The following is a 24,164-nucleotide window of genomic DNA, read 5'->3' as shown; positions in this document are numbered from 1 at the left end:
AGCTCTATCCGGCTCGAAGGACCAAATGTTTCATTGTTGCCTGTATGTATATCATACAGGACTTTTTCATTTGCCTTGAGCTCTATCCGGCTCGAAAGACCAATAAAAAAAACTCAATGAAGATTCTTTAGTCCCTTACCGTTGGTGGGGGAAATATAAAGATCTTCATTGAGCTGAGAAATATTTCATTCTAATTTTATTTTATTAAATGCATCTCTTATATACTATTTACAAATCTTACTATCTAATTATATGTATATTTATATGTTAACTGTGTTATTGGCTCTGTGAAAATATATATTGTGTGTTCAGCAATGCAGATATCAAGAAAGGAATTAGCTATTTCGTAGGATGGAGAAACCGAAGCATACATATTGCAACTTTAATTCGTTGGAGGTCAGCCAGTTTTTTAAGGCTTTACCTTTAGAGTTTTTTTGTAGGTTACCCCAATCTGTGTGTTTACTGTTGAGATCACCAGCTAATATGTAATAGTGGTTGGGGTTTTGTAGGTTTAAGGATTCGAAGATTGTGTTGAGTTCAGATTTAAATGTGTCGTTATTATTGTTGACCGGTAAAAGGCTGAAATTATATACATGACGTTATTCGGAGGCATTTTTATTACACAAGATTCTAAATAGGATAAGGCATCGATGTGTTGGTTGAAGACTTTTGTGTATTTTATGATTTCACGAATTATAATTGCGGTTCCTCCTCCTCTCGATTATAACAATCTATCTTTTCTTATTAAATTATACCCTATAAATTTTAGTTTGTGTCTTGTGTTAAGTTTAGTTTCGTTCAACAGAACAATATCGGGCTTATTATTTGATAAGGAGATGGTGGACTACAATTAGCTGCGCTGTGAAAGAAACTTCGACAGTTTCTACATTGCGGAATCTCAGCTTTCCGTAGGGGTTCCCATTTAATGCAGTGGTATAAAACAGTTTTGATTGCTTTCAATTCGTTAACGTTACTTGCGGCACTTGTTTGAACCATTAACATAGATAGTTTCATATTGCGTTGTGTGGAAATTTTTGTGGTAAATTGATTAACTTTAAGAATTTTTAGGTTATCGTTTTGATATGTGCAAAGTTCATTAAAAATTTCTTTGGGATAGGTATTGCCGTTTAGAACTTTCAATAGGTATGTTTTTGTTTTTAAACATTTAGGCGTGTAAGAATAGAATTTTACTTTTGTTTTTGCAAGGGTACCCTCGAATTTTTTTATAGTCTTCAATGTTATTTAAAAATATTGCTAATTTATTTTGATTATATTCTTTGGTTTTAAATTGTGTTATGTTTAGACGGTCTTTTATTAGTTCTATTATTCGTTATGATTCGAGGTCGAATGTGTTTATTGGAGGAATGTTTTTGCTGTTTATTTTTCCTTTGACTTTTGGGATCGAATTAACTGCAATAGTTTTTGTGAGAGACGACAGCTGGAGTTATTGCTGCCGCTACACTTGTTGATGGGTTGTTTTTTGTTGTATTGTTAGTTTCATTTTGTTCATATTCGTTGCTTAGATTATTGGAACGAACGTGTTGTTCGAAGTTTTGTAGTGTTTGATTGCACTCTCTTAGATCTTCAACTAATATAGCGTAATAATTGTTTTTGGTATTTTTCGGCATTGGGTGTTTAAATTCGTTCTTTTTTTTCTTTTTCTATTTAAGATTATCGTTCCGGCATTTTTTGCAGAACTAAGCGCATTGTCTCATTATAAAAAATAACACCTTTACACTGATTATGGATCACGATTGGCACTTCAGGAAATTAAATGATTTTTATGATATTTTTAATGGGTATCGATTTGTTATCACTTTACTCTCCGTAAAACGTGCTTACGCTCTCGCTGTCACAATCAGACTCCATTGTGAGGTTAGATTTTTCCCAATGGTGATTCCAATGAAGGTTGCTATATTTTCTGCATTAAAATTTGTAAAGACCTATTACTTACATTGTATTACTTACATTGCCTTGTCTTATCGTGGTCGGCAAATTTTTGCATTCAAAAATTCGCAACCCTACTTCCAAGAGATAAAAAAAATATAATCGCGTTCCTAAAGAATTCAAGTTAGCCTTAGGCGATTATAAGAATCATACAGCCTCAGAATTTCTCAAAAATCTTAATATATTTAAAACGTTTAAGAAGAAAAAATGTTGCTATAAGATACACCAATTGGTCGTGGTGTAAATCTGACACAAGTAAAGCTCTGGCATACCTGAATATCTGAAAGAGGCTTTCAAACTGCTTCCACTCCACAGCGCTACAGAAAAGGAAGAAGCTATGGGCTTTCTAGATGTGACCTGTCGAAAGGGCTTTCTAAATAAATCTATATCCCATCTAGAAGTTGAAAAAGAAATAAAATCACTAAATAACACAAAAACACCAGGATACGATGTTATTGAAACAAAAACGATCAAAGCACTTTCAGAAAAATGCACCCAATATTTGCCTTTGTTATACAACGCAATTCTTAGACTTTATCACTTTCAAACACAGTGGAAATGTGCGGAGATAATAATGGTATTAAAGCCTAAGAATTCAGAAAATGATATTAAATCATATTGACCAATTAGTTTACTCTCCAAAATATTATAAAAATATTTCTGGGAAGAATGTTGTAATTTATTGAAAAATACAGTATTATTTATCCTGAGCACCAATTTAGATTTAGAAACAACCATGGAACTATAGCACAATGTCACCGAGTTGGCAACGTTATTACTCATGCACAAGAAAATGAAAATGCTGTTAAGGAGTATTTTAGGATATTCAAAAGGGGTTTGATCGTGTGTGGCATCCAGGATTGCTTTATATATTTTATTTAATGCTGAAATCGTATTTATGTGGTCGCAGCTTTTATGTAAAAGACAGAATAACCGTTTAGATATTCACTCAATTGAAGCTGGCGTGCTTTAAGGTAGTATACTTGGATCTGTCCTTTATACCATAGGGCTTTTTCGGTAATGCAGTAAATACTGGTAACACTACGCAGTTTACGCTACCGAAGTTATACTGGCTGATGCCCTTGTTTGAAACTGCTAAAGCCTGCGCATTCTAAAATTTCTATTTTCAAACATAAAAATGTTTGAGATAGCCAAAATGATCGATCGATGGTTAAGTCAAACGGATTATTTCAAAAGTAATAGCTTCAGTGCACTCGCCGCAATCTATTTTTATTATATCCTATAAAATTAAAAAAATCCACAAATTACGAAAACCTTGGGGAAATTCAAGCAAAACTTGTATTGGGCTGGTTGTCATCAATCAACTACGGAGTGGATTGCAAAATATGCTGAGTGTTTGTAGCTTAAGGGTGAAGGTCCAGGAGTCATGACCAGATAAAGCAGAGAAATTCGGATGCGCCGTTTGAGCAAATTTCTATGAATGTGGATGATAATCCGGCTACCTTGTAACCTATCAAGAGTGAGAGTGAGTTCGATCACTGGATTATTAAATAAAAGTCCCAATTTAATGCTATACACTTATCTTTATTTCGAATTCCAACAATTTAACACTTATTGCTCGTTATTCGTGTTTATAAGTTATTGCTTACAGCTTATTGCTCGTTACACGGCAACGCTCTAATTAGTACTGCTTTTGCCGCACAATCCGGCAGCTCTTATATAGTAGATCTTTAACGAACATCGCTTCTAGAATATTCTGGCAACTACGAATTCGCTATCTAGTTGAGTCTGGCAATTTATCGTCGATTTGATTTTATTCTATCATTCACGACACAGTTCTAATTAGAGTGCACGGTGCACGTATATCCACATAGATGTCCTTACAGTTGGAAGAACAGTTCGCAGCGCCAGATGCACGTATATTAACACACGTGACTTCACAAATAGCAGAAGCGTCCTCACAGATTTCGGAATAGCGGGATAAAATTAAAATTGAAGTGGAGGAACTGAAAGTCGTCTCCGCGAGCTACAATTACATCGGCCAATTATGTCAACAGCTTCTGTCAAGGTAAAACCTCTATCCTTTAATGGCACTGTTCTGTTCCATGTTTTTAAGCTTCAATTCGAAAAGACGGCATCTTCAAAATATTGGAATGCTGAAGATAAAGTAGCTGCATTGTTCGTTATATTAAAACGATGTGCACGGGAGATATTGCAGACCATTCCAAACTGCGAGGTGAGTAGTTATGAAACGTTGATGAGTGCATTAGAAAGACGGCATGGTAATGAGCACATGGGGCAGATCTTCTAAATCGAGTTTTGAAATCGCCGCCAGAAGGTCAATGAGTCACTGCAGGAGAGAACAGAGATTGAGAGGTTAGATTACTTAGCTTAGGCACATAAATTCATGGAATACATCGAGGACATAAAAATTCAGACCTTTGTCAATGGAATACGAGATAACACTACACGCTTCGCTACGTTATCATGTCCAAAATTGACGTTTGCGGAAACCGTTTCGTATGCTCTGACACAGGAAACTGCATCTCTGCTTAGCAATCAAACATTCAAAGCTCATAAAGTAGAAATAGAAGAACACACTTGGGTGAACCAATTACTTAAAAAAATTGACAACATGCAGAAGGCACTGAAAATATCTACAACGGCGCGTTAGAAAAATTAAGGTGTGGCAAAGCTTAGAAAGATCAAGCAAATGTCAAATCCAACTAACTAAAGCAAGCCAGCCGAAAAGAGCACGGGCTGGCTCCCGCAAGTAAATGCCCTGTCTATGACAAGACAAGATAAACGTTTTCCAGTAAGAGTACGTAATGAAAGCCAGTTACCAACCAAACTCTCCAGAGGAGCTACCAAGCGAAATTGACGCATGCACCAAGGAACTTAAAGAAAACCATTAAAATAAGGCTTAACTACTTCTTCTCAGATACTCATCCATATTTGATAAAGACGATTACAATCCAGGAAGAACCAAAGTTTTGAAACATTTTATAAACACACGTGATGCCAGACCAATCAGCCAGGCTTCTCGAAACGTTTCCTTAGCAAAAAGTGAAGTTGTAAGCCAGACCATACGTGAAATGAGCGAAACGGCGTAATCGAACCATCAGCGAGTCCATAGATTTCCCCTGTGGTACTTGTGAAGAAGAAAGACGGCAAGATGGATTTATTCAAATTGATTTGGAAGAATGTGGAAGCACCTGAATTTTGTCAACTAATTTCGAAACTAGTTTAAACTCATCTCGTTCTCCCAGAAATTCAGAGGGTTATCGCCGTTCTGAAGCAACGAATGCGTTCGCGCCACGTAATAATTACAGCAGTACAGCAACTGCATATTTGTGATACGCTGCTAATGTGAAACAAAAATTTAATGTTGCCGATTATTTTCATAAATTCCGCGCAAAAGGTGACAGTAGAACGTGATGGTGTTGTACATGTTGCCAGAAATTGACGCAGAACAAATTTGCGACACTGCTGTCGTGATTACTCTAAATCGAATCCGAAAAAATCAGCAACTATTGCAATATATCGTGTTTGCGGCAAATAGTTTTGATCTAAAAAAGCAAGGACATGCAACAACTGAACATCGTTTTCAGCAAATGAAAAACACTTAATAATTTCTATAGCCAAAGTTATGTAAAGTTGTCTGTTTCTTACGGAGGAAATCGGTACTTTGATTTGTCACATTAAATTGAGGATAGATTTAATTCTATAGATATTTTTGGCCCAATATCCACATCTCAGTAGGCTCCCAATTCAATTCTTTTACCATACTGTTAAATTCTGCAAACTCGTCATCTTTTAAATAGCAAGAAGCTACTTTTTTAAACATGTCTTCCATTTGACTATCAGGGGTGTTGTGGAATCCAAGACAGATTTGCGTAGTTGTCAGAGTTGCAAGCCAATTCTTTTTTTTCAATGATGTTATTGGAATTTCGTCTTTTCGAACCTAAGCAAAACCTAAAACTTGCATATAAAAAAATTTGGAAACGTTTGATATATTTAAAATACTGAATAAAGTATACTGAAGCTTACAATGATTTCCGCTATTTTAGCTTTTATTTTTATTGTAAATAGTAATCCACTTAATATACCAGGAAAATCATATGTGAAATTTGGCTTGCATCTACTTGTATGCTTGTATTGTATATACGCTTTCTTAAGTATATTTAAGTACTAGGCGCCCTCCGCTGCGCTCCGGGACGCTCGCTTCGCTCGCTCGCCTACGTCCGCCCCCCGCCGAGCGCGAGCTAGCTCGCGAAAACTTTTATATATAATAGAGAGATATCACATCGAAATAATAAAGACGGATTTGGGTGTTATATTACGTTTATTATGTTTTCTTCGAAAAATATCTGAATTTTTTCCATAAACTCAATAACTATAACATTATGTGATTTATTCTTGTTTTCCCCAATAGAAATATATAATATATAAATTAAATAGCAACAATAATATAAATTTACTTCTTAACTTACATTTCAAATCTGTTAGCGACTATTCTCTTGCTTTGTTTCTGATAACAAAAGCAATCAAATTGGTTTCCGTGACACCAAAAACCGATACAATTTCAATTCTGATTCCGACAACTATCGGATCCTAGAAAACCCCTGTATAAAATATATACTTAGTATAAAACATAAGGATACTCACTGCTATTTAAGTATTGCTTGATTTTCAAAATAATTCGACCTAATGCTTTTCATATTTTTACGTTGCAAATTTCTGTTAATCGATCATCGATAAGAGTGCAAGTGAAAAAAAGAAAGGTCAGAGTCCTACAGCGTTCAGTTTTCTTGATCGACCGAGCAAAGAATGTGTTTTTTCTATCTTCGTTTTTTGAAAGGAGAAACCCATAGCTTTTCTTTCCAAATTTATATTATATAAATAAAGAAAATAGATTTTTTGACATGAAGCGTTCAAAATCCGGGTAAATCATAAAATTCGGGTATAAATCAACAACTTTTGCAGGCTCGAAAAATCCGATGAATCCGGAAAAATCTGCAGATATGGCAGCACTGAAGGAACGACTGTTACCATGTCGGTACTATATACGTTTCAAAATGGGGAATACGAATTTATTTTCGATAAATGTCGATAATACCAAAAGAAATGCCAAATAGCCATTCTGTTTCCGTTGTAAACGACAACGGAAATATGGCCGAATGATTTATATTTCTAATATAATAATATAAATAATTACTTCCCCAATTTTGCAGAATGTTATTAGGACAGATTACAAATGAATTAAAAAACACAATAGTAATAATAATATTATATTAAAGGTATTTACTGTATTCATTCAAACTCTGAAATTCACAAAATAATGTAAACAACTACTCTTGATCAGTTGCCTGATTTTGACATTTCTGTTGAGCAAAGAGAACGAAAGAGAGAGAGCAGCAAGTGTTGATGGCTTAGTTAGTGAAGCATCACAAACATACATATGCACATATCTACCAGCAAAATTAAAGTGCATTCACTCCGCGTTTAGCGCAGCAGAGCGAGAAATTCCGAATCACCACTAAACTTTTATTCTATTATTCTTCTTCTATTCTATTAATTCCTTGCTAAAAAAAAAAAAAAACAGTGCGAAACGAAATTTCAAGGAACTACACAAATACTTTTGAATAACGTGCAACTAAATTTTATTTGCTAATTTAATTTAAAACGTTCATCATAAAACCATTATATTTTATTATGACTTGTATTGTTTCTTTGTTATAATTTTTTGTATTTATATGTTATTTTTTATGGTATAGATGTTTTAAAAATTTTATAATACGAATACACGTATTTAGGGATGTATATGCGTTATATAGGACTACTCGGGAACCGAGCACCTAAATATTATATAATAACGAAATGTAAAATACCCAAAAAGTTTTTTTATACAATAATACCCAATCCATTTTCTCTCGACAGTGGCATGATTGATAAATATTATAAAAAAAAAATGTGGGTTTTGAAAGCTCTCTCTCGAATCAAAGAGTTTCGGATCATTTTATCCATGTTGGCCATTGCACTTGCTGAGTTGACCTTCGCGATTATTCTTAATGCGAATAACGCGTGGGTGTAATTTTAGTAGCCGAGAATTGCGTTCGCGCCGTTACGACTTATAAATACAATTTGTGTGGTTTTGGAAGATGTTGGCGGATTTGTTCAAGTAAAGAACTTAGTGCAGTATACCAATGTTATTGATTTGTATATAAAATTAAGTTGCAAAAAAAAAACATAAAAATATTAATTAACACACGCGACATTCATATTCATACACCCCTAATTGACACATATAGCAATGACATAAATTAAAATTAGTCTTTAGTGGGATATTCCATTTTTTTTAGAAAACACTTCACGGCAGCAGGCTTGTAGGGAAATTAAATGATTTTTATGATATTTTAATGGGTATCGATTTGTTATCACTTTACTCTCCGTGGTACGTGCTTACGCTCTCGCTGTCACAATCAGACTCCATTGTGAGGTTAGATTTTTCCCAATGGTGATTCCAATGAAGGTTGCTATATTTTCTGCATTAAAATTGGTAAAGACCTATTACTTACATTGTATTACTTACATTGCCTTGTCTTATCGTGGTAGGCAAATTTTTGCATTAAAAAATTCGCAACCCTACTTCCAAGAGATAAAAAAAATATAATCGCGTTCCTAAAAAACTTAAGTTAGCCTTAGGCGATTATAAGAATCAGACAGCCTCAGAATTTCTCAAAAATCTTAATATATTTAAAACGTTTAAGAATAAAAAATGTTGCTATAAGATACACCAATTGGTCGTGGTGTAAATCTGACACAAGTAAAGCTCTGGCATACCTGAATATCTGAAAGAGGCTTTCAAACTGCTTCCACTCCACAGCGCTACAGAAAAGGAAGAAGCTATGGGCTTTCTAGATGTGACCTGTCGAAAGGGCTTTCTAAATAAATCTATATCCCATCTAGAAGTTGAAAAAGAAATAAAATCACTAAATAACACAAAAACACCAGGATACGATGTTATTGAAACAAAAACGATCAAAGCACTTTCAGAAAAATGCACCCAATATTTGCCTTTGTTATACAACGCAATTCTTCGACTTTATCACTTTCAAACACAGTGGAAATGTGCGGAGATAATAATGGTATTAAAGCCTAAGAATTCAGAAAATGATATTAAATCATATTGACCAATTAGTTTACTCTCCAAAATATTATAAAAATATTTCTGGGAAGAATGTTGTAATTTATTGAAAAATACAGTATTATTTATCCTGAGCACCAATTTAGATTTAGAAAAAACCATGGAACTATAGCACAATGTCACCGAGTTGGCAACGTTATTACTCATGCACAAGAAAATGAAAATGCTGTTAAGGAGTATTTTAGGATATTCAAAAGGGGTTTGATCGTGTGTGGCATCCAGGATTGCTTTATATATTTTATTTAATGCTGAAATCGTATTTATGTGGTCGCAGCTTTTATGTAAAAGACAGAATAACCGTTCAGACATTCACTCAATTGAAGCTGGCGTGCTTCAAGGTAGTATACTTGGATCTGTCCTTTATACCATAGGGCTTTTTCGGTAATGCAGTAAATACTGGTAACACTACGCAGTTTACGCTACTGAAGTTATACTGGCTGATGCCCTTGTTTGAAACTGCTAAAGCCTGCGCATTCTAAAATTTCTATTTTCAAACATAAAAATGTTTGAGATAGCCAAAATGATCGATCGATGGTTAAGTCAAACGGATTATTTCAAAAGTAATAGCTTCAGTGCACTCGCCGCAATCTATTTTTATTATATCCTATAAAATTAAAAAAATCCACAAATTACGAAAACCTTGGGGAAATTCAAGCAAAACTTGTATTGGGCTGGTTGTCATCAATCAACTACGGAGTGGATTGCAAAATATGCTGAGTGTTTGTAGCTTAAGGGTGAAGGTCCAGGAGTCATGACCAGATAAAGCAGAGAAATTCGGATGCGCCGTTTGAGCAAATTTCTATGAATGTGGATGATAATCCGGCTACCTTGTAACCTATCAAGAGTGAGAGTGAGTTCGATCACTGGATTATTAAATAAAAGTCCCAATTTAATGCTATACACTTATCTTTATTTCGAATTCCAACAATTTAACACTTATTGCTCGTTATTCGTGTTTATAAGTTATTGCTTACAGCTTATTGCTCGTTACACGGCAACGCTCTAATTAGTACTGCTTTTGCCGCACAATCCGGCAGCCCTTATATAGTAGATCTTTAACAAACATCGCTTCTAGAATATTCTGGCAACTACGAATTCGCTATCTAGTTGAGTCTGGCAATTTATCGTCGATTTGATTTTATTCTATCATTCACGACACAGTTCTAATTAGAGTGCACGGTGCACGTATATCCACATAGATGTCCTTACAGTTGGAAGAGCAGTTCGCAGCGCCAGATGCACGTATATTAACACACGTGACTTCACAAATAGCAGAAGCGTCCTCACAGATTTCGGAATAGCGGGATAAAATTAAAATTGAAGTGGAGGAACTGAAAGTCGTCTCCGCGAGCTACAATTACATCGGCCAATTATGTCAACAGCTTCTGTCAAGGTAAAACCTCTATCCTTTAATGGCACTGTTCTGTTCCATGTTTTTAAGCTTCAATTCGAAAAGACGGCATCTTCAAAATATTGGAATGCTGAAGATAAAGTAGCTGCATTGTTCGTTATATTAAAACGATGTGCACGGGAGATATTGCAGACCATTCCAAACTGCGAGGTGAGTAGTTATGAAACGTTGATGAGTGCATTAGAAAGATGGCATGGTAATGAGCACATGGGGCAGATCTTCTAAATCGAGTTTTGAAATCGCCGCCAGAAGGTCAATGAGTCACTGCAGGAGAGAACAGAGATTGAGAGGTTAGATTACTTAGCTTAGGCACATAAATTCATGGAATACATCGAGGACATAAAAATTCAGACCTTTGTCAATGGAATACGAGATAACACTACACGCTTCGCTACGTTATCATGTCCAAAATTGACGTTTGCGGAAACCGTTTCGTATGCTCTGACACAGGAAACTGCATCTCTGCTTAGCAATCAAACATTCAAAGCTCATAAAGTAGAAATAGAAGAACACACTTGGGTGAACCAATTACTTAAAAAAATTGACAACATGCAGAAGGCACTGAAAATATCTACAACGGCGCGTTAGAAAAATTAAGGTGTGGCAAAGCTTAGAAAGATCAAGCAAATGTCAAATCCAACTAACTAAAGCAAGCCAGCCGAAAAGAGCACGGGCTGGCTCCCGCAAGTAAATGCCCTGTCTATGACAAGACAAGATAAACGTTTTCCAGTAAGAGTACGTAATGAAAGCCAGTTACCAACCAAACTCTCCAGAGGAGCTACCAAGCGAAATTGACGCATGAACCAAGGAACTAAAAGAAAACCATTAAAATAAGGCTTAACTACTTCTTCTCAGATACTCATCCATATTTGATAAAGACGATTACAATCCAGGAAGAACCAAAGTTTTGAAACATTTTATAAACACACGTGATGCCAGACCAATCAGCCAGGCTTCTCGAAACGTTTCCTTAGCAAAAAGTGAAGTTGTAAGCCAGACCATACGTGAAATGAGCGAAACGGCGTAATCGAACCATCAGCGAGTCCATAGATTTCCCCTGTGGTACTTGTGAAGAAGAAAGACGGCAAGATGGATTTATTCAAATTGATTTGGAAGAATGTGGAAGCACCTGAATTTTGTCAACTAATTTCGAAACTAGTTTAAACTCATCTCGTTCTCCCAGAAATTCAGAGGGTTATCGCCGTTCTGAAGCAACGAATGCGTTCGCGCCACGTAATAATTACAGCAGTACAGCAACTGCATATTTGTGATACGCTGCTAATGTGAAACAAAAATTTAATGTTGCCGATTATTTTCATAAATTCCGCGCAAAAGGTGACAGTAGAACGTGATGGTGTTGTACATGTTGCCAGAAATTGACGCAGAACAAATTTGCGACACTGCTGTCGTGATTACTCTAAATCGAATCCGAAAAAATCAGCAACTATTGCAATATATCGTGTTTGCGGCAAATAGTTTTGATCTAAAAAAGCAAGGACATGCAACAACTGAACATCGTTTTCAGCAAATGAAAAACGCTTAATAATTTCTATAGCCAAAGTTATGTAAAGTTGTCTGTTTCTTACGGAGGAAATCGGTACTTTGATTTGTCACATTAAATTGAGGATAGATTTAATTCTATAGATATTTTTGGCCCAATATCCACATCTCAGTAGGCTCCCAATTCAATTCTTTTACCATAATGTTAAATTCTGCAAACTCGTCATCTTTTAAATAGCAAGAAGCTACTTTTTTTAACATGTCTTCCATTTGACTATCAGGGGTGTTGTGGAATCCAAGACAGATTTGCGTAGTTGTCAGAGTTGCAAGCCAATTCTTTTTTTTCAATGATGTTATTGGAATTTCGTCTTTTCGAACCTAAGCAAAACCTAAAACTTGCATATAAAAAAATTTGGAAACGTTTGATATATTTAAAATACTGAATAAAGTATACTGAAGCTTACAATGATTTCCGCTATTTTAGCTTTTATTTTTATTGTAAATAGTAATCCACTTAATATACCAGGGAAATCATATGTGAAATTTGGCTTGCATCTACTTGTATGCTTGTATTGTATATACGCTTTCTTAAGTATATTTAAGTACTAGGCGCCCTCCGCTGCGCTCCGGGACGCTCGCTTCGCTCGCTCGCCTACGTCCGCCCCCCGCCGAGCGCGAGCTAGCTCGCGAAAACTTTTATATATAATAGAGAGATATCACATCGAAATAATAAAGACGGATTTGGGTGTTATATTACGTTTATTATGTTTTCTTCGAAAAATATCTGAATTTTTTCCATAAACTCAATAACTATAACATTATGTGATTTATTCTTGTTTTCCCCAATAGAAATATATAATATATAAATTAAATAGCAACAATAATATAAATTTACTTCTTAACTTACATTTCAAATCTGTTAGCGACTATTCTCTTGCTTTGTTTCTGATAACAAAAGCAATCAAATTGGTTTCCGTGACACCAAAAACCGATACAATTTCAATTCTGATTCCGACAACTATCGGATCCTAGAAAACCCCTGTATAAAATATATACTTAGTATAAAACATAAGGATACTCACTGCTATTTAAGTATTGCTTGATTTTCAAAATAATTCGACCTAATGCTTTTCATATTTTTACGTTGCAAATTTCTGTTAATCGATCATCGATAAGAGTGCAAGTGAAAAAAAGAAAGGTCAGAGTCCTACAGCGTTCAGTTTTCTTGATCGACCGAGCAAAGAATGTGTTTTTTCTATCTTCGTTTTTTGAAAGGAGAAACCCATAGCTTTTCTTTCCAAATTTATATTATATAAATAAAGAAAATAGATTTTTTGACATGAAGCGTTCAAAATCCGGGTAAATCATAAAATTCGGGTATAAATCAACAACTTTTGCAGGCTCGAAAAATCCGATGAATCCGGAAAAATCTGCAGATATGGCAGCACTGAAGGAACGACTGTTACCATGTCGGTACTATATACGTTTCAAAATGGGGAATACGAATTTATTTTCGATAAATGTCGATAATACCAAAAGAAATGCCAAATAGCCATTCTGTTTCCGTTTTAAACGACAACGGAAATATGGCCGAATGATTTATATTTCTAATATAATAATATAAATAATTACTTCCCCAATTTTGCAGAATGTTATTAGGACAGATTACAAATGAATTAAAAAACACAATAGTAATAATAATATTATATTAAAGGTATTTACTGTATTCATTCAAACTCTGAAATTCACAAAATAATGTAAACAACTACTCTTGATCAGTTGCCTGATTTTGACATTTCTGTTGAGCAAAGAGAACGAAAGAGAGAGAGCAGCAAGTGTTGATGGCTTAGTTAGTGAAGCATCACAAACATACATATGCACATATCTACCAGCAAAATTAAAGTGCATTCACTCCGCGTTTAGCGCAGCAGAGCGAGAAATTCCGAATCACCACTAAACTTTTATTCTATTATTCTTCTTCTATTCTATTAATTCCTTGTTACTGTGTAATTCCCAGCTATTTTAAACAAGTTGTAGTATAAGAGGTTGCTTGTGTGCTGAACAAAGCATACACCGGAGCGAGGCTAGGCCAAGGATGACATGATGCGAGACTCTCTCATTTTCGCTGATTTTTCTGTTATTTTCTTTCCATGATTAATAAAATCAGGGAATTTCGAACAGCTGATGTCAAAAAAGCTAAAAATAGCTAATGCGAATAACGCGTGGGTGTAATTTTAGTAGCCGAGAATTGCGTTCGCGCCGTTACGACTTATAAATACAATTTGTGTGGTTTTGGAAGATGTTGGCGGATTTGTTCAAGTAAAGAACTTAGTGCAGTATACCAATGTTATTGATTTGTATATAAAATTAAGTTGAAAAAAAAACATAAAAATATTAATTAACACACGCGACATTCATATTCATACACCCCTAATTGACACATATAGCAATGACATAAATTAAAATTAGTCTTTAGTGGGATATTCCATTTTTTTTAGAAAACACTTCACGGCAGCAGGCTTGTAGGGAAATTAAATGATTTTTATGATATTTTAATGGGTATCGATTTGTTATCACTTTACTCTCCGTGGTACGTGCTTACGCTCTCGCTGTCACAATCAGACTCCATTGTGAGGTTAGATTTTTCCCAATGGTGATTCCAATGAAGGTTGCTATATTTTCTGCATTAAAATTGGTAAAGACCTATTACTTACATTGTATTACTTACATTGCCTTGTCTTATCGTGGTAGGCAAATTTTTGCATTAAAAAATTCGCAACCCTACTTCCAAGAGATAAAAAAAATATAATCGCGTTCCTAAAAAACTTAAGTTAGCCTTAGGCGATTATAAGAATCAGACAGCCTCAGAATTTCTCAAAAATCTTAATATATTTAAAACGTTTAAGAATAAAAAATGTTGCTATAAGATACACCAATTGGTCGTGGTGTAAATCTGACACAAGTAAAGCTCTGGCATACCTGAATATCTGAAAGAGGCTTTCAAACTGCTTCCACTCCACAGCGCTACAGAAAAGGAAGAAGCTATGGGCTTTCTAGATGTGACCTGTCGAAAGGGCTTTCTAAATAAATCTATATCCCATCTAGAAGTTGAAAAAGAAATAAAATCACTAAATAACACAAAAACACCAGGATACGATGTTATTGAAACAAAAACGATCAAAGCACTTTCAGAAAAATGCACCCAATATTTGCCTTTGTTATACAACGCAATTCTTCGACTTTATCACTTTCAAACACAGTGGAAATGTGCGGAGATAATAATGGTATTAAAGCCTAAGAATTCAGAAAATGATATTAAATCATATTGACCAATTAGTTTACTCTCCAAAATATTATAAAAATATTTCTGGGAAGAATGTTGTAATTTATTGAAAAATACAGTATTATTTATCCTGAGCACCAATTTAGATTTAGAAAAAACCATGGAACTATAGCACAATGTCACCGAGTTGGCAACGTTATTACTCATGCACAAGAAAATGAAAATGCTGTTAAGGAGTATTTTAGGATATTCAAAAGGGGTTTGATCGTGTGTGGCATCCAGGATTGCTTTATATATTTTATTTAATGCTGAAATCGTATTTATGTGGTCGCAGCTTTTATGTAAAAGACAGAATAACCGTTCAGACATTCACTCAATTGAAGCTGGCGTGCTTCAAGGTAGTATACTTGGATCTGTCCTTTATACCATAGGGCTTTTTCGGTAATGCAGTAAATACTGGTAACACTACGCAGTTTACGCTACTGAAGTTATACTGGCTGATGCCCTTGTTTGAAACTGCTAAAGCCTGCGCATTCTAAAATTTCTATTTTCAAACATAAAAATGTTTGAGATAGCCAAAATGATCGATCGATGGTTAAGTCAAACGGATTATTTCAAAAGTAATAGCTTCAGTGCACTCGCCGCAATCTATTTTTATTATATCCTATAAAATTAAAAAAATCCACAAATTACGAAAACCTTGGGGAAATTCAAGCAAAACTTGTATTGGGCTGGTTGTCATCAATCAACTACGGAGTGGATTGCAAAATATGCTGAGTGTTTGTAGCTTAAGGGTGAAGGTCCAGGAGTCATGACCAGATAAAGCAGAGAAATTCGGATGCGCCGTTTGAGCAAATTTCTATGAATGTGGATGATAATCCGGCTACCTTGTAACCTATCAAGAGTGAGAGTGAGTTCGATCACTGGATTATTAAATAAAAGTCCCAATTTAATGCTATACACTTATCTTTATTTCGAATTCCAACAATTTAACACTTATTGCTCGTTATTCGTGTTTATAAGTTATTGCTTACAGCTTATTGCTCGTTACACGGCAACGCTCTAATTAGTACTGCTTTTGCCGCACAATCCGGCAGCTCTTATATAGTAGATCTTTAACAAACATCGCTTCTAGAATATTCTGGCAACTACGAATTCGCTATCTAGTTGAGTCTGGCAATTTATCGTCGATTTGATTTTATTCTATCATTCACGACACAGTTCTAATTAGAGTGCACGGTGCACGTATATCCACATAGATGTCCTTACAGTTGGAAGAGCAGTTCGCAGCGCCAGATGCACGTATATTAACACACGTGACTTCACAAATAGCAGAAGCGTCCTCACAGATTTCGGAATAGCGGGATAAAATTAAAATTGAAGTGGAGGAACTGAAAGTCGTCTCCGCGAGCTACAATTACATCGGCCAATTATGTCAACAGCTTCTGTCAAGGTAAAACCTCTATCCTTTAATGGCACTGTTCTGTTCCATGTTTTTAAGCTTCAATTCGAAAAGACGGCATCTTCAAAATATTGGAATGCTGAAGATAAAGTAGCTGCATTGTTCGTTATATTAAAACGATGTGCACGGGAGATATTGCAGACCATTCCAAACTGCGAGGTGAGTAGTTATGAAACGTTGATGAGTGCATTAGAAAGACGGCATGGTAATGAGCACATGGGGCAGATCTTCTAAATCGAGTTTTGAAATCGCCGCCAGAAGGTCAATGAGTCACTGCAGGAGAGAACAGAGATTGAGAGGTTAGATTACTTAGCTTAGGCACATAAATTCATGGAATACATCGAGGACATAAAAATTCAGACCTTTGTCAATGGAATACGAGATAACACTACACGCTTCGCTACGTTATCATGTCCAAAATTGACGTTTGCGGAAACCGTTTCGTATGCTCTGACACAGGAAACTGCATCTCTGCTTAGCAATCAAACATTCAAAGCTCATAAAGTAGAAATAGAAGAACACACTTGGGTGAACCAATTACTTAAAAAAATTGACAACATGCAGAAGGCACTGAAAATATCTACAACGGCGCGTTAGAAAAATTAAGGTGTGGCAAAGCTTAGAAAGATCAAGCAAATGTCAAATCCAACTAACTAAAGCAAGCCAGCCGAAAAGAGCACGGGCTGGCTCCCGCAAGTAAATGCCCTGTCTATGACAAGACAAGATAAACGTTTTCCAGTAAGAGTACGTAATGAAAGCCAGTTACCAACCAAACTCTCCAGAGGAGCTACCAAGCGAAATTGACGCATGAACCAAGGAACTAAAAGAAAACCATTAAAATAAGGCTTAACTACTTCTTCTCAGATACTCATCCATATTTGATAAAGACGATTACAATCCAGGAAGAACCAAAGTTTTGAAACATTTTATAAACACACGTGATGCCAGACCAATCAGCCAGGCTTCTCGAAACGTTTCCTTAGCAAAAAGTGAAGTTGTAAGCCAGACCATACGTGAAATGAGCGAAACGGCGTAATCGAACCATCAGCGAGTCCATAGATTTCCCCTGTGGTACTTGTGAAGAAGAAAGACGGCAAGATGGATTTATTCAAATTGATTTGGAAGAATGTGGAAGCACCTGAATTTTGTCAACTAATTTCGAAACTAGTTTAAACTCATCTCGTTCTCCCAGAAATTCAGAGGGTTATCGCCGTTCTGAAGCAACGAATGCGTTCGCGCCACGTAATAATTACAGCAGTACAGCAACTGCATATTTGTGATACGCTGCTAATGTGAAACAAAAATTTAATGTTGCCGATTATTTTCATAAATTCCGCGCAAAAGGTGACAGTAGAACGTGATGGTGTTGTACATGTTGCCAGAAATTGACGCAGAACAAATTTGCGACACTGCTGTCGTGATTACTCTAAATCGAATCCGAAAAAATCAGCAACTATTGCAATATATCGTGTTTGCGGCAAATAGTTTTGATCTAAAAAAGCAAGGACATGCAACAACTGAACATCGTTTTCAGCAAATGAAAAACGCTTAATAATTTCTATAGCCAAAGTTATGTAAAGTTGTCTGTTTCTTACGGAGGAAATCGGTACTTTGATTTGTCACATTAAATTGAGGATAGATTTAATTCTATAGATATTTTTGGCCCAATATCCACATCTCAGTAGGCTCCCAATTCAATTCTTTTACCATAATGTTAAATTCTGCAAACTCGTCATCTTTTAAATAGCAAGAAGCTACTTTTTTAAACATGTCTTCCATTTGACTATCAGGGGTGTTGTGGAATCCCAGACAGATTTGCGTAGTTGTCAGAGTTGCAAGCCAATTCTTTTTTTTCAATGATGTTATTGGAATTTCGTCTTTTCGAACCTAAGCAAAACCTAAAACTTGCATATAAAAAAATTTGGAAACGTTTGATATATTTAAAATACTGAATAAAGTATACTGAAGCTTACAATGATTTCCGCTATTTTAGCTTTTATTTTTATTGTAAATAGTAATCCACTTAATATACCAGGGAAATCATATGTGAAATTTGGCTTGCATCTACTTGTATGCTTGTATTGTATATACGCTTTCTTAAGTATATTTAAGTACTAGGCGCCCTCCGCTGCGCTCCGGGACGCTCGCTTCGCTCGCTCGCCTACGTCCGTCCCCCGCCGAGCGCGAGCTAGCTCGCGAAAACTTTTATATATAATAGAGAGATATCACATCGAAATAATAAAGACGGATTTGGGTGTTATATTACGTTTATTATGTTTTCTTCGAAAAATATCTGAATTTTTTCCATAAACTCAATAACTATAACATTATGTGATTTATTCTTGTTTTCCCCAATAGAAATATATAATATATAAATTAAATAGCAACAATAATATAAATTTACTTCTTAACTTACATTTCAAATCTGTTAGCGACTATTCTCTTGCTTTGTTTCTGATAACAAAAGCAATCAAATTGGTTTCCGTGACACCAAAAACCGATACAATTTCAATTCTGATTCCGACAACTATCGGATCCTAGAAAACCCCTGTATAAAATATATACTTAGTATAAAACATAAGGATACTCACTGCTATTTAAGTATTGCTTGATTTTCAAAATAATTCGACCTAATGCTTTTCATATTTTTACGTTGCAAATTTCTGTTAATCGATCATCGATAAGAGTGCAAGTGAAAAAAAGAAAGGTCAGAGTCCTACAGCGTTCAGTTTTCTTGATCGACCGAGCAAAGAATGTGTTTTTTCTATCTTCGTTTTTTGAAAGGAGAAACCCATAGCTTTTCTTTCCAAATTTATATTATATAAATAAAGAAAATAGATTTTTTGACATGAAGCGTTCAAAATCCGGGTAAATCATAAAATTCGGGTATAAATCAACAACTTTTGCAGGCTCGAAAAATCCGATGAATCCGGAAAAATCTGCAGATATGGCAGCACTGAAGGAACGACTGTTACCATGTCGGTACTATATACGTTTCAAAATGGGGAATACGAATTTATTTTCGATAAATGTCGATAATACCAAAAGAAATGCCAAATAGCCATTCTGTTTCCGTTTTAAACGACAACGGAAATATGGCCGAATGATTTATATTTCTAATATAATAATATAAATAATTACTTCCCCAATTTTGCAGAATGTTATTAGGACAGATTACAAATGAATTAAAAAACACAATAGTAATAATAATATTATATTAAAGGTATTTACTGTATTCATTCAAACTCTGAAATTCACAAAATAATGTAAACAACTACTCTTGATCAGTTGCCTGATTTTGACATTTCTGTTGAGCAAAGAGAACGAAAGAGAGAGAGCAGCAAGTGTTGATGGCTTAGTTAGTGAAGCATCACAAACATACATATGCACATATCTACCAGCAAAATTAAAGTGCATTCACTCCGCGTTTAGCGCAGCAGAGCGAGAAATTCCGAATCACCACTAAACTTTTATTCTATTATTCTTCTTCTATTCTATTAATTCCTTGCTAAAAAAAAAAAAAAACAGTGCGAAACGAAATTTCAAGGAACTACACAAATACTTTTGAATAACGTGCAACTAAATTTTATTTGCTAATTTAATTTAAAACGTTCATCATAAAACCATTATATTTTATTATGACTTGTATTGTTTCTTTGTTATAATTTTTTGTATTTATATGTTATTTTTTATGGTATAGATGTTTTAAAAATTTTATAATACGAATACACGTATTTAGGGATGTATATGCGTTATATAGGACTACTCGGGAACCGAGCACCTAAATATTATATAATAACGAAATGTAAAATACCCAAAAAGTTTTTTTATACAATAATACCCAATCCATTTTCTCTCGACAGTGGCATGATTGATAAATATTATAAAAAAAAAATGTGGGTTTTGAAAGCTCTCTCTCGAATCAAAGAGTTTCGGATCATTTTATCCATGTTGGCCATTGCACTTGCTGAGTTGACCTTCGCGATTATTCTTAATGCGAATAACGCGTGGGTGTAATTTTAGTAGCCGAGAATTGCGTTCGCGCCGTTACGACTTATAAATACAATTTGTGTGGTTTTGGAAGATGTTGGCGGATTTGTTCAAGTAAAGAACTTAGTGCAGTATACCAATGTTATTGATTTGTATATAAAATTAAGTTGAAAAAAAAACATAAAAATATTAATTAACACACGCGACATTCATATTCATACACCCCTAATTGACACATATAGCAATGACATAAATTAAAATTAGTCTTTAGTGGGATATTCCATTTTTTTTAGAAAACACTTCACGGCAGCAGGCTTGTAGGGAAATTAAATGATTTTTATGATATTTTAATGGGTATCGATTTGTTATCACTTTACTCTCCGTGGTACGTGCTTACGCTCTCGCTGTCACAATCAGACTCCATTGTGAGGTTAGATTTTTCCCAATGGTGATTCCAATGAAGGTTGCTATATTTTCTGCATTAAAATTGGTAAAGACCTATTACTTACATTGTATTACTTACATTGCCTTGTCTTATCGTGGTAGGCAAATTTTTGCATTAAAAAATTCGCAACCCTACTTCCAAGAGATAAAAAAAATATAATCGCGTTCCTAAAAAACTTAAGTTAGCCTTAGGCGATTATAAGAATCAGACAGCCTCAGAATTTCTCAAAAATCTTAATATATTTAAAACGTTTAAGAATAAAAAATGTTGCTATAAGATACACCAATTGGTCGTGGTGTAAATCTGACACAAGTAAAGCTCTGGCATACCTGAATATCTGAAAGAGGCTTTCAAACTGCTTCCACTCCACAGCGCTACAGAAAAGGAAGAAGCTATGGGCTTTCTAGATGTGACCTGTCGAAAGGGCTTTCTAAATAAATCTATATCCCATCTAGAAGTTGAAAAAGAAATAAAATCACTAAATAACACAAAAACACCAGGATACGATGTTATTGAAACAAAAACGATCAAAGCACTTTCAGAAAAATGCACCCAATATTTGCCTTTGTTATACAACGCAATTCTTCGACTTTATCACTTTCAAACACAGTGGAAATGTGCGGAGATAATAATGGTATTAAAGCCTAAGAATTCAGAAAATGATATTAAATCATATTGACCAATTAGTTTACTCTCCAAAATATTATAAAAATATTTCTGGGAAGAATGTTGTAATTTATTGAAAAATACAGTATTATTTATCCTGAGCACCAATTTAGATTTAGAAACAACCATGGAACTATAGCACAATGTCACCGAGTTGGCAACGTTATTACTCATGCACAAGAAAATGAAAATGCTGTTAAGGAGTATTTTAGGATATTCAAAAGGGGTTTGATCGTGTGTGGCATCCAGGATTGCTTTATATATTTTATTTAATGCTGAAATCGTATTTATGTGGTCGCAGCTTTTATGTAAAAGACAGAATAACCGTTCAGACATTCACTCAATTGAAGCTGGCGTGCTTCAAGGTAGTATACTTGGATCTGTCCTTTATACCATAGGGCTTTTTCGGTAATGCAGTAAATACTGGTAACACTACGCAGTTTACGCTACTGAAGTTATACTGGCTGATGCCCTTGTTTGAAACTGCTAAAGCCTGCGCATTCTAAAATTTCTATTTTCAAACATAAAAATGTTTGAGATAGCCAAAATGATCGATCGATGGTTAAGTCAAACGGATTATTTCAAAAGTAATAGCTTCAGTGCACTCGCCGCAATCTATATTTATTATATCCTATAAAATTAAAAAAATCCACAAATTACGAAAACCTTGGGGAAATTCAAGCAAAACTTGTATTGGGCTGGTTGTCATCAATCAACTACGGAGTGGATTGCAAAATATGCTGAGTGTTTGTAGCTTAAGGGTGAAGGTCCAGGAGTCATGACCAGATAAAGCAGAGAAATTCGGATGCGCCGTTTGAGCAAATTTCTATGAATGTGGATGATAATCCGGCTACCTTGTAACCTATCAAGAGTGAGAGTGAGTTCGATCACTGGATTATTAAATAAAAGTCCCAATTTAATGCTATACACTTATCTTTATTTCGAATTCCAACAATTTAACACTTATTGCTCGTTATTCGTGTTTATAAGTTATTGCTTACAGCTTATTGCTCTTTACACGGCAACGCTCTAATTAGTACTGCTTTTGCCGCACAATCCGGCAGCCCTTATATAGTAGATCTTTAACAAACATCGCTTCTAGAATATTCTGGCAACTACGAATTCGCTATCTAGTTGAGTCTGGCAATTTATCGTCGATTTGATTTTATTCTATCATTCACGACATAGTTCTAATTAGAGTGCACGGTGCACGTATATCCGCATAGATGTCCTTACAGTTGGAAGAGCAATTCGCAGCGCCAGATGCACGTATATTAACACAAGTGACTTCACAAATAGCAGAAGCGTCCTCACAGATTTCGGAATAGCGGGATAAAATTAAAATTGAAGTGGAGGAACTGAAAGTCGTCTCCGCGAGCTACAATTACATCGGCCAATTATGTCAACAGCTTCTGTCAAGGTAAAACCTCTATCCTTTAATGGCACTGTTCTGTTCCATGTTTTTAAGCTTCAATTGAAAAAGACGGCATCTTCAAAATATTGGAATGCTGAAGATAAAGTAGCTGCATTGTTCGTTATATTAAAACGATGTGCACGGGAGATATTGCAGACCATTCCAAACTGCGAGGTGAGTAGTTATAAAACGTTGATGAGTGCATTAGAAAGACGGCATGGTAATGAGCACATGGGGCAGATCTTCTAAATCGAGTTTTGAAATCGCCGCCAGAAGGTCAATGAGTCACTGCAGGAGAGAACAGAGATTGAGAGTTTAGATTACTTAGCTTAGGCACATAAATTCATGGAATACATCGAGGACATAAAAATTCAGACCTTTGTCAATGGAATACGAGATAACACTACACGCTTCGCTACGTTATCATGTCCAAAATTGACGTTTGCGGAAACCGTTTCGTATGCTCTGACACAGGAAACTGCATCTCTGCTTAGCAATCAAACATTCAAAGCTCATAAAGTAGAAATAGAAGAACACACTTGGGTGAACCAATTACTTAAAAAAATTGACAACATGCAGAAAGCACTGAAAATATCTACAACGGCGCGTTAGAAAAATTAAGGTGTGGCAAAGCTTAGAAAGATCAAGCAAATGTCAAATCCAACTAACTAAAGCAAGCCAGCCGAAAAGAGCACGGGCTGGCTCCCGCAAGCAAATGCCCTGTCTATGACAAGACAAGATAAACGTTTTCCAGTAAGAGTACGTAATGAAAGCAAGTTACCAACCAAACTCTCCAAAGGAGCTACCAAGCGAAATTGACGCATGCACCAAGGAACTAAAAGAAAACCATTAAAATAAGGCTTAACTACTTCTTCTCA

At 35.2% G+C, this 24,164-nt stretch overlaps 2 pseudogenes; both read left to right on the top strand.

Annotated features, from left to right (window-relative positions):
• Positions 1-3,103: 3,103 nt before the first annotated feature.
• LOC138857888 (uncharacterized) lies at positions 3,104-4,231 on the top strand (annotated as a pseudogene).
• A 12,659-nt stretch (positions 4,232-16,890) lies between these two features.
• Positions 16,891-23,547, top strand: LOC138857887 (uncharacterized; annotated as a pseudogene).
• Positions 23,548-24,164: the final 617 nt, after the last annotated feature.

Source organism: Bactrocera oleae, chromosome 6 (assembly GCF_042242935.1).
Source record: "Bactrocera oleae isolate idBacOlea1 chromosome 6, idBacOlea1, whole genome shotgun sequence".
Taxonomy (NCBI): Eukaryota; Metazoa; Arthropoda; class Insecta; order Diptera; family Tephritidae; genus Bactrocera; species Bactrocera oleae.
Note: the sequence above shows the minus strand (reverse complement) of the source record. Positions and strands in the feature narration are given on the sequence as shown.